General features: G+C 41.7%; 1 pseudogene; it reads right to left on the reverse strand.

The window, feature by feature from the left end:
* Nucleotides 1-1,343: 1,343 nt before the first annotated feature.
* LOC135707976 (uncharacterized) overlaps nt 1,344-12,990 on the reverse strand; it is a 38,929-nt pseudogene continuing 27,282 nt past the window's right edge.

The following is a 12,990-nucleotide window of genomic DNA, read 5'->3' on the forward strand; positions in this document are numbered from 1 at the left end:
ACAGCGCTGCTGAAGGCGCCGTTGGGTTCGTGGAGTGGAATCGACGGAACGATTGGTTCGACGAAGAGTGTCAGACAGTTTTGGACGAGAAGAACGCAGCGCGGGTGGCGATGGTGCAGCAAGGAACCCGTCATAATGTGGAGTGATATAAACAGAAGCGAAGACAGCAAACCCATCTTTTCCGGGATAAGAAGCGCCGCCTGGAAGAGCTGGAGTGCGACGAAATGGAGCAGCTGTGTCGTTCTCAAGAAACACGCAAGTTCTACAAGAAACTCAACGCATCCCGCCAAGGCTTTGTGCCGCGAGCCGAAATGTTTCGGGATAAGGAAGGGGGTATTTTAACGGACGAACGTGAGGTGATTGAAAGGTGGAAGCAGCACTACGATGAACATCTGAACGGCACAGAGGCGGAGGACCAAGGCGGCAGGAGCTGGGAAAGATGGTATCGGAGTGGAACTTATCAAAATGGGCCCGGATAAGTTGGCCACTTGTCTGCACCGACTGATAGTCAGGATCTGGGATACAGAACAGCTACGGGAGGAGTGGAAAGAGGGACTAATATTCCCAGTATATAAAAAAGGCGACAAACTAGAATGTGAGAACTATCGAGCGATCACTATTCTTAAGGCGGCCTACAAAGTGCTTTCCTAGATCATGTTTCGCCGTTTATCGCCGCTAGCAAGCAGATTTGTGGGAAGTTATCAAGCCGGTTTTGTGGACGGGCGATCGACAACGGACCAAATCTTTACGTTGCGGCAGATCCTCCAAAAGTGTCGTGAATATAAAGTCCCTACGCACCAACTATTCATCGATTCCAAGGCCGCTTATGATACTATTGACCGTGAAGAGCTATGGAAGATTATGGACGAGATTATGGGAGCTGACCAGACTGATCAGGGCTACGATGGATGGTATACAGTGCTGCGTGAAGATTTCGTATGCGTTATCGGACTCGTTTGAAACTCGCAAAGGACTTCGACAAGGCGATGGTCTTTCCTGCCTCCTGTTCAACATTGCGCTAGAAGGTGTTATGAAACGTGTGGGCTTTAACATGCGGGGCACGATTTTCTCTAAGTCCAGCCAGTTCATCTGCTTCGCTGACGACGTGGACATTGTCGGTAGAACGTTTCAGGCCGTGGCGGAGCAGTACACCAGGCTGAAACGTAAAGCAGAGAAGGTTGTATTAAAGGTGAATACGCCGAAGACAAAGTATCGAGTTGTTAGTCAAGTTGTTGAATGGCAATCAGAAAATTGGAGTTTCGTCAGTTTATAGAAAAATAAAACAGATGAAGAAATGGTATCAGCAATGTTTTCAGCAAAAGTGCAAAGTTAAATTATACGTCTTAACTTGACGTTCGGATGAGCTTTTTACCCGGAGGTTGGCTTGGTTTCTGAAAAAGAAAAGGAGAGTGTTAATAAACATACAGTGACTCTTTTTCAGGGCCATACCCCAATCGCTGGAATCGGATTCTTGCTGATTGTAGATTTCAAGTAACTTTTTGTGAAATGCCTCCTTGTTCATCGCTAGTTCCTTCCATTGCTCGTATGTAAGATCGCCGTAGCGTTGTATTGTTTGATGGATACTGCCTTACCAAGTAAAACTAGGTCTGCAGCGACGCAAATGTTGTGCTCTCAGACGAGCTGCACAGCGTAGTGGATGAGATGAGGGTCGTCTCCGTACATGGCCCCACCACCGCATGCGTACCTTCTTGGTGATCCGCCGTTTCTGCAGCAATTGATTTACAGACCGTGGAAGTTCAGATCCATCCGAACTGTTACATAGAACGGACATCCCTTTCACGATTTGTTGTTCGTATCCCCGTATCGATTTTCGACTGTATTTCGTTAGTACGGCAACCTGTGTGCCGTACAGCATAACAGGTGCTATAACAGTTTCATCGATGATTCGCCCAATTCTGCAGTCTGGTTGATACTTTTTAAGAAATTGCATAACGGCTTTAGAGATACGAACTGCATTTCGGCATCTCGTGCGCGTAGTCATTGGCCTTTCTAATCTGGAGGTTAAGTATACCCCCAAGTATCGCAGAGGTTCTGTCGTCTTGTACGTTGCCCCGTTGATGACGATTTCCGAAAAAGCCTCGCCATTTGGCTCTCGTATAAGTGCCTTACACTTTTTCTCATTCAGGTTGAGTCCGACGTAGGATAGGTATTCTTGCAGCTTCGAATAAATTTTCACAACATCCTCCTTCGATTCCGCAATGATTATTAGATCGTCCGCAAACGCTAAAATCATGGGAAGCGTAAAACACTCCGACTGATTCAGTTTCAGATTCTCTATTTCATCCTCAACTGATTCGAGCACAGATTCCATCAGCAAGTTAAAGATGAATGGTGATAAGGGACAACCTTGCTTGATTCCCCTTCTGCGGTGGAAAGGTCGCGACAGCTGCCCTCCCCACAACACTTGCTGCTGTTCATCTCTAAGACATTCCATAATCCGATTTATGAAGAGGTCCGAAACACCCTTGCCTTGAAAGGGAGAAGAAAAGGAGAGGAAACCAGAGGTTAAATCAGATTTAGCATACGTCATTCACATCAATAAAACATACCTCTTAAAATGGCAGGTAGTGCATCAAGAGACACTTGATCGAACGCCTTTTCAATGTCAAGGGACATCAATAGAAGAGGTCTCCCATCATTCCATCGTTCCTGCAGAATCCTCTGCAACACATGTAAGTGATCAGTTGTTGACCGTTCCGGAAGAAATGCAGCTTGGTGAAGTCCTATTGACTCAATTGATCCTTGAAGTTTCTGTAGAATCCAAGACGCCTTATATGCTGTGCAGCTTAGGCTAATACGCCTATACTCATCCACCGATTTAGCGTTCCTAACCTTTGGTATTGGAACTACCAGAACTCTCTTCCACTCCTCGGGCAACTTGTTTTCGTTCCAAACTCTCACTAGAAGGCTGTGGAGCTCTTGAATCGTTCGCTCATCGCAGTATTTGAAAAATTCGGAATAGAGACCATCTATTCCAGGAGACTTCCCGTTCTTCATACTGTTGATGATCTGCTGCACCTCACTCAAGGTAGGAGGGTTAGGAATGACACTTGTAGAATCTTCAGGCAGATTTCCAGGAATCATTGAGGGACCATAGCTATTAGGTATTCACTCATCCAAACGAATTTGAACCCTATTCGACCGACGTTTGTTCTTCTTATTGAACCTCTTGAGATACCTGAAAGTGCGATTGATCCTTTCTCCGGCTGGGTACTGGTTAAGGTCTCGAAAGAACTTCTCGATCTCTTTCTCTTCGAAGTTTCTCAAAGCTTTTCTATACTCTTCATTTGCCTCAGCGAGCTTATAAGTCCATTTTGGATTAAAAGATCGATTTGCCCAGAACAAGAGTTTCTTAACCTTGGCGAAAGCCAATCGGCAGACTCTATCCGGTGGAATAGGTGACGTTTTTGCCAATACAGCAGATGCTGATCCTTGTATCTTCTCCTTTAAGAAATTCCAATTATCTTCCAAGCTGTCCTGTGATGAAATGGCTACCTCTTGCAGACCCAATCTTTCACGAAATTTCTTCTGAACACCTGTATTCTTCAAAAGTGCTACATTTAGGTTCTTCCTAGGTATGCTGGATGCCTTGAATGATATAGTCCCTCGATCATCAGGAGTGGTTGTATTAGTACGAGTCTCGATTATATTACAAATTAATAGCTTATGATCAGTTGAAACTGTACCTGTAAATGATCAACCTGACTTCTGGAAAATTCATTACCCCACGTCCACTTGAAGCTGTTGTTTGAGTTGTGTTGTGTTGATCGAACAGCCATGGAGTACAAACTCAAAAACATCCTCATCTGTTGACCATTTTCATTGAATTGTTCATGACCTGCAAAACTACCAATAAGGAGAGCTTCATCTGCAGTCAGGTTGACATTAGTCAAATGGCTGTTAAAATCTCCGGCGACGATCAAGTAACGAGTGTCAGACTGTTGGCATAACAATCTACCTAGTTCTGCGAAGAAACATTCAGCGTTTCGATTTGGACCATGAACGTTTATTACTAACAAGCACCGTCGAGCAGATCCAATCTACATAGAATGAGATACAATATATAAATGAAGTTAATAATAACTTATGGTATATTATTCTATATCATACCTTGTAAGAAACCTCTAAACACTGTAGGGATGGTCCAGCATCATCGTATTTTATAATCTCCATATCAACACCGTGTCGTATGAGAATGGCTAAGCCACGCTTCCTGCTGGATGCAGGATGCCCCAGGATCCATCGATAATTCGCAGTACTCATCATTTGGCAATCCAAGTTAACCTCCTGTAGAGCTGCAACAACGACTCTCTGAACCAGCAATGCAGCGTCAATAGTTTCACGCTTACTCACTTTTCGACAACCGTTAACGTTCCATGATGCGAAGCGGATACCATGCTTTGCGTCAATCAGGACCGGAAGATGTGAATCGGAAATCTCTTTACGCGCTAGCTTTTGTGCCACTATCAGTGGATCAGGAAGACGCCGACAGCGTGAACCAGAGGCTTCAGAGTATCGATGTAAGGCCAAGATGCTGCCATAAGCACCAGTAATACTGTCCAAATCTTCAAGTACATGTATAGTGAGAACAGGGTCACGGGCTGCTGGATCGTAACGGAAAATATTCCGTGAAGGACTATGGACATATATTCTTATTCCAAACAGCGCAGAAAGCACAACAAGCGTGGCCATGCCTCCGTCCTGGCATCCTATACGTAGTAGGAATACAAAATGGGATACCTCCTCCTGTGATTCATAGGGTAACCCACACGATTGAACTATAGAGTCGGGGTGTCTCTCAATTTCTCCGGCTATCAAATATCTAACGATAGTTAGAGTCTCCTCATATGGCAAACTACCACACAACTGATGCATTACAGAACAAACGGAAGAGTTTGGACCGTTAAACCGAACTAACAAAGCATCAGACTCCAGGGTGCGAATTCTTTCGGATTGATAGCCAGTTGGAGGAACTAAATCTAGCGCATGAGGCCTGAAGCACACCACGCTGTCATAGTGGGTTCTTGAATTCAAGACGCCACGATAGAATAAATGGTACCGTGGAGCAGCAGTAGTATCGTAATTTGTGGGAACGAATTCAACCTCACCGTCACTCTGATGAATAACAATAATTGCCTTGAAGTGATTAGAAAGGGCTGAAATTGATTCTGCTCCTCCCCAAAATCCTGGTCTTTGTAAATTTTCCATGTAGATATGCACCTTTTCCTTGATGGTAATACCAGGCTTTATGATTTCCATAGCGAATTCAGAAAGTGTTACGAAGTAGTATTCCATATTTCTGCGAATTTCTTCGACGGCTGCTTGTCTCATTTGTAGACAGTACAAAGCATAGAGTTTGTGACTCGGGGGTATCCCGTAAACTTGATGAACAATCGACCCAAAAAGGCAATTTCCATCTCCTGGGATATTTAATAACCAAAAACGGGTTCCGTTATTATCTCTCTCAAAATCCATTCCTGTTCGTAAAAGCAATAAGGGATCTAAAACCAAAATGAACTGACTGCGTGGCTTAATAAGTGTTAACTAAGAAAAGCACCGAGTATATTGAAATCAGATTGGTAGTAATTTTGGCGCAAATTGAGCTGTCAAGAGTTTGAAAGTATTTGTGATGATGATGGGTCTTTAGGGTCGGCTCAGGCATTGCAGCACATCCCTGATTCCGGGTAGACAAGGTTGCCAAATAATGTACATATGTTGGGTATGTATATGTATATGTATGTGTGTATGTTTATGTGCATTTATAAGTATGTGTATGTATGTATGAATGTATTAATTAATTAATTTATTTATTTATTTATTTATTTATTTATGACTATATATAGATGTATGTATATGTATGTATGTATAGTAAGATTTAGGAAAGCTTCAAAAAGTCTTGGACACCTTGACCGTAATCTTCTGGGACCACTTATCGTATTACTTCGGAGGTTGCAAGACACAGCGCGTCTCACTTTGCCTCAGCTAACTGGCGCTTATGGTTCGCTGATTGTCTCTCCATTTTGTAAGCCATTTGTTTATATGTGTTTTTTTTGTCGGTCGTATTAGCATAGAGGTAACTCTAAGACCACTGGGTCCCGAAGAAAATCATTATTATTTTTGGCTCACTCAGTACCAGAACAACGGTCCCAAGCAGTCCCAAGCTATTTCACTCATCCCTGCATGTTCTGCATGAATCCACACACCCCTGATGTTATCTGTCAAACTTTCATAGCGAATCAAAACAAACATAGTGTAGTAATAGAATTTCAACTAGAATAGGGTACGTTAATCGTTTGCTTGGGACCAATAGGCTACTAAAGTGGTGAGCCAATTTAAAATCGTTAGTTTCGTATTGATTGTTGGTATTAGTCTTATGTGATAAAAGTGGGCTCGATGGCCTAATGGTAGCCGCTTTTGCTTACTGGGCAGAAAATCATGGGTTTAATCCCAAGCCCCTTACACAATTGAGCTCGTAGGATTGCATAATTTCATTGTCAGGCTTTAAAAGATCGCGTCACTGTTGTCGGTCGTATTAGTCTTATGTGATAAAAGTGGGCCCGGTGGCCTAATGGTAGCCGTTTTTGCTTACGGGGCAGAAAATCATGGGTTTAATCCCAAGCCCCTTACACAATTGTGCTCGTAGGATTGCATAATTTTATTGTCAGGCTTTAAAAGATCGCGTCACTTTCCAAAGTGATTCCAGATCTCATTTATCCTCCCTACTAACAAAACGTCCCTCCTGTGACAACCGTGGAGATGCAGAGGTGTATTCGGTCTCTAGTAACAACGGTTGTCGAACTAACAATCCTTCCCTTCCCCCGATGACCGTAAGGACGTGGCTGGCGCCGTTATTGACCATATAAAGTATTGAACCTTCGAAACGTGTACATAGAGAATGGATAGCTCATCCCAGGCCCCATTCGTTTGGATCTATGTGCAATTTCGCTGGTTCTTGTCAATCACGGAGTAGCAACTGCTGAAATGTACGGTCATCCAAGCTCAAGCTCAAGCTCAATACGCCGAAGACAAAGTATCTGTTAGCTGGAGGAACGCGAGGAGAAGAGGACTCGCATAGGCAGAAGCGTGACAATCGACGAAGATGAGTTCGAGGTGGTGGATGAATTTGTGTACCTCGTATGGGTCCATGTATGGGTCCTTATCCTTAATTCAGAAGGATAGACGACGATAAACAACTGCATCAGAGAAATTTATCGGCGTATAATGGTCGGAAGCCGTGCTTACTACGGACTCCACACGACCCTGAGATCGGGTAAACTTCACCTTCGTACTAAATGTACCATGTACAAGACGTTGATAAGACCGGTTGTTCTCTACGGGCTCGAGACGTGGACGATGCTCGAGGAGGACCAGCATGCACTGGGAGTTTTCGAACGACGAGTGCTTAGGACCATCTTTGGCGGGGTATGTGAGAACGGTGTATGGAGGCGAAGGATGAACCACGAGCTGGCGCAACTCTATGGCAAACTCTGTATCCAGAAAGTTGCGAAAGCTGGACGGGTACGATGGACGGGACACATTTTAAGAATGCCGGACAACAATCCTGCAAAAATGGTGTTTGCCTCGAATCCGACCGGTACAAAACGAAAAGGAGCACAGCGAGCAAGGTGGTTAGAACAAGAGGAGCAGGATCTTGGAAGTGTGGGACGGTCAAGAAATTGGAGACAAGCAGCCACGGAACGAGTGAATTGGCGTAACATTGTGCTGCAGGTGCAATCCTGAGGGAGGTCGGACCAGGTTAAGGAAGTAAGTAAGAGAGCGGAATTATAAACAACAATAAAGCATTTGCTCCTTTTCCGTGCATAACTATTTCTGTTATTTAAAAAGATTTAGAAACTAATTGTTGATTTATGAACATGGCAGATAATAATTTCATTTACTTGATCAACACCATTGCACTACAAAATTTTCATGTAAATCCATGAAACAAATAATTATTTACGAGGTAGGTTGTAAGCTTAACAACTAACGGATTTTATTGCAATGACCGGTTGAGCACCACTCGTTCGATTTATGTTTGCATTTTTTTTTACAATCTACACAATCCCGTATATTTTTGACAGCTACCTAGAACGTACATAAGGAGACATAATTATACAGATTTACACCTTTGTTTTAACCATTTGCATGACCAATATCAAATTGACTGTCAAGTGTGCGGAATAACAAGCTGCGTGGAATAACCCACCTTCACGGTACATGTAGGGAAAATTCAGTTGATAGAATCGTCAAAAATAAAAGATAGCCATCGGTTGCAGCGTTATTCTCAGTACACATACTGGCACGATACAAAAGCCCATTCTGGGGAACAAATATAATGGGTAATAATAAGTGAAACCGATCGTGATTAAACTCAACTGCACCCAAGGAGGCAACGGAACATGGGCCGTGGTACGCCGAAAACAAGGTGGTCTTCAGTTTTTTTTCATCAAATTCTATGGAACGTTGTATCTCAGCTTGTCGATTCCACCGGTTAGATGGACAATGTGCAAGCTTCCCAATTTTGCAGGTATTCCAGGAGGGGGTTTGAACACGTGACTCGTTATGTTCCTCCTACCAACAATGCTGGGGAGTTCATGATGCAGTGCTGCTGGACTCACAATACGAACAGTTTACTTTATGCAGCATCATTTTTGGAAGATCAACCGTTGTATCTGCCATCGCTGCAGAAGTTGCGCCTAAATCCACATAAAATCCGCGATCCGGACAAAATCTCCTTCATTACTTCGTCTTAATCGTCGCTGATTACGGCTCACGTCCGCATATTTTCCCTCAAACATGTTCTATAGGGCCTTGTCTTTAAAGCCCTACAACGTACCTAAGCGTAGAGCACTCGATGTTTCCGATCATCCCGGGGGACAGGGTAGAGAGAAAGAGCATATTGCATAAAAATTGACGATGAAAATCGATCGATAATGATAATACCTACCCGTTCCGCTTTGGTCAACATCAGTGTAGGACATTAAGTATGGCTTTTGTTTGTTTTACCAGCGCAGCTTTTTTTTTGTTTGGTGCATGCACGTTTTGCCACAAGATTAAGATATATTCGCCATGTGGTTATAATCTACCTTTGCTGTTCGAGGTATTACGTGGTTGGTGGTAGGATCAAGGAAGGACAAGTAAACATAAGTTCACGAACTTATAAATTTCAAGAACGAGAATAAATTGCTATAAGATCTTCCTCATTCTTGATGCTGATAAGTGCACAATAGCTTTGCAATATGAAAGAGAAAGAGGGATATCGATGCTGGGAAGTGAGCACCAACTATTACGGAACGTGAGGTCGATCGATAGAGTTGCACGATCGAGGAATTTATTGGGAATCTGATTGGAGAGGCAATTTAGATACCACACAGAACAAATAAAGCCAGTACTAATTATTATTATTGGTACTTTTGAGCTGGACACATTTTTCAAAATCGAACAGAAAACCAATCATGGATTATGGGCAATCTATCTTCTTTTCCCTTGGGAGACTTACGCACACAACATATACCAACGTGTCAGCTGCAAAAGTAATTAACGCCAAACGGGAGCTGTATCATACCATGTGGCAGACAGTTCAGCTCTCCCGTGAGGTCAAAGTTGAACAGTAATTAGGATTCAATTTTAGACGATGTGTCGACGTATTTGAAAATAAAAAAAAGTGTGTCTCTGCATTTGTAGAAGATCTAACCATCCATATATTCCCATATTGCTTCGCTACGCACATATATTTATAAAGCACTTCTTATGCTATATGTATTTCTCCCCGTTGTTGTTGAGTGGGAAGAAACTAAAACTCAGTGAAACACTGATGTGAGGTCCATATGTGTTTTATCATTTGACGTTTTTACCGGCGTCGACTCCCGTGTTGAGCCGTAGAGTGGTGAAGAATTTCTCAAGTTACAGGAGTAACAGTTTTCAAACAGCTGGATCGCGTCAGCTCTTGATGGAAAGCTGGGATAATTAGCAAATTTAGAAATCTGTTGAACAAGTCATGGAAGTGAAATTTTAGGAAATAATGTGATTTTGGCCATTTTAACTATTTTTAGTCTTTGTCACTCGAGCTAAACGACAATTTCATCAAAGGTAAGTTGAGTTTGGCAACCATAGGCACGTTAACGGCGCCGGTGGTGTAGTGGTAAGCGTGATTACCTCTCACCCCAGCAGGCCTGGGTTCAATCCCAGTTGGCGCCGCCGGGATGTTCTGAGGCATAACATCTCTGATCACGCCTTCCTTCGGATGGGAAGTAAAGCCGTTGGTCCCCGGTTCATGAGTTGATGGGTCGATAGGTAGGGTCCAGGTGTGGGAGCTGCCTTCCTGGCACGTCGGTAGCATTGGTGCTCAGCACGGAAAACAAGATCGACGGAAAAAACAAACCAAAGAAAAAAAAAAAAAACCATAGGCACGTTATTTCGCCTTTTATATATACAGCTGTACAACGGCTATACCGGTATTTGTAAGTTCTGATGAGGCCCGTTTATAGCCAAAAAAGGCGGTATTACGTGCCTATGGTAGTCTAGTTGATTATCCTAAAATTAGAACTAACTTACCTAGAGTAAAGTTACGTGAATTACTTAGAACTAAATCCATGCTAGTGATTAGTGTTAGTTTACACCAGGAAACGTGTGCATTTCTTTGGAAACTGAATTCTTACGCTGATTTATGTTTTAATTTACGACATTGACTGCATGCACTAGAACTTCAATTCAACTATTACACATTTTTTTTTAATAATTACTCTACAATAACAGGCTCAATCGAATAAACTTTACAGAGCCGAGTTATCATTTTTGTTATACATCATTACTGTCTTATATTTAAAGTTAAAGGAACTGAACCGAATACTCGCGGTTGTCTCGAGGTTAGTGGAGATTTACAATATTTTGGATGGGAAAAGGGAGCACTATTACACATTACAGCTACTAATTAAAACAATTAAAACAACGAAATTAGTATCGCTGTAACATAATCTTAATATTGCTAAATGCAGTACAGTGAATTCCCAAACTAATATCCGTGAAGGCGTGATAGGATCCTAACATTTCCTAAGGTCACCAAAATTGTAAATTTGTGAGGAACAATAAATTGTTTACTCTAGATCAAAGCTTACCACACAGCAGATATCGGTTTTCTCACTGGAGTTGGAAGATTAGTCCCACAACACTACTCAAATAAAGTACTCAAAAAAAAAAATAAAGAAACATTCCAATGCTCAAAAAATCAAGAGTAGGGTAGAGAAATACTTCGGCCTAATCGCCCATTTTGGGCCTATCGAGCAGAAAACATCAAATAAATCCATGATCTCAGAATTAACAAATCAATTATGCGTTTGGTAAAGCTACCGAATGAAGTCAATGAGAACGCGTGATATGAAGGTTGCAACCATAATTCACAACTACAAAAGAAGCGCTTCGACCGAATCAATTTTTATCTTCATCCGATAGGCCGAAGTGAATTCATTGGCGTTTCAATGCGTTAGGCCGAGTTTAGAATCGGTAGGCCGAGTTTGGCGTCAAGAAGCAACACAGTTCGAAAAAGTAGTGTAAATTTCTGTTCAGTATGATGCACATAAATGGAGTGTCACATATCATATAAGTTTACATTATTATATCATGTAAAGTTCTGATACATTTCATGCAATGTAGCAAATATTGTATACAAAAGCCCATTGTTGTAAACAACATTGTTTACAAGTTGCTTGGTTGCGTGAAATGAAATACAAATTTACGTGAATGAATGTTTACATCACTATTAAAATTCAGAATTTTTATCTGTGAATGTTGGACTTTTGACAATATCTCAACGATTGGTTTCTCTTTATCAAATCTTACGGTTCGTACGGAAAGGTAAATAAATTTGGAAGCCATCAGTAATAATAAAATTCCGTTTGGAGCTAAGCTGCGCTAGATTAAGAAAGATAAAGTGCGGGTTGTGCTCAATAGGCCGGAAATGGGGTTGTTAACCCTATTAAAACCACCATGATAAAAAATAATCCACGGAATGTTATGAAAATTCTGTTTGATTCCGCAAATTTTTGCCACCAAAATAACGTTTCGCTTTCGTGAAACAATTTTTCGAAAATTTCGTTTCGCGTATTTCACGGAATATGCTTGATGAAAAAATTCCGTTTCGTTTCGTATCGAGCATAAAAAAAATATTAAGCATACCCATACACAAATTTTCGCGACCACATGCTCAATCAGACCGACTTAAAATCCAAGAGTAACCTGCTCAGAAAACCGATTTTTTGTTTTTTTATCAATCAATACTAACTGGGCGCAGAAATATAAATCTACATGTGTTTCTGTTATACAAGCTGAGCACAGAAACGCTTAAAGGAACATTGGGCATTTTATTGCGCACATATTAGCAAAGTTGCACTGCAAACCTACTTAACATTACGTTGATTACATTAACAGCGCCTTTAAATATAGAAATAATCTGCATTTATCAAGTATACAATTTGTTGCGTTTTAGATTTTTCCTCAAATGTATTTTTAATTCACTTTCATTTGATATATTGATCTTTGAAATCCCCAGTGGTTCAAAAGTTATGAAAAAGTCATTCTTGAAAAAAAAAAGTAGAAGGGTCTGTGCCTAGGGGCACGAACGGAAGCTTGACGTAGGACCGCTAGTGGACGGAATAAATGTGAAGAGCATTAAGTTCTTTTAATTGATCAAATCAGGCATAACATTTGATAACGGCACAAAAGCATTTGTAAACAAACATTCTAAGGCCCTTTACACGCGAACTAAAGTACGCCCACGCAAACCAATACCACTTACGGAAAAGTGATAGTTGCCCCTATGCGATGATGTAGTTGGTTTGCGTGGGCGTACTTTGGTTCGCGTGTAAAGGGCCTTAGAAGGTTTGTTTACAAATGCTTTTGTGACGTTATCAAATGTTATGCCTGAAATATCTATTACCTCAACTCTTTCCGGTGTTGAATTGTAGGCGATCCAAA

The sequence above is a fragment of the Ochlerotatus camptorhynchus genome, unplaced genomic scaffold, assembly GCF_037179485.1.
Source record: "Ochlerotatus camptorhynchus isolate MF236.1 unplaced genomic scaffold, CSIRO-AGI_Acam_v1.1 ptg000324l, whole genome shotgun sequence".
NCBI classification, from domain to species: Eukaryota; Metazoa; Arthropoda; class Insecta; order Diptera; family Culicidae; genus Ochlerotatus; species Ochlerotatus camptorhynchus.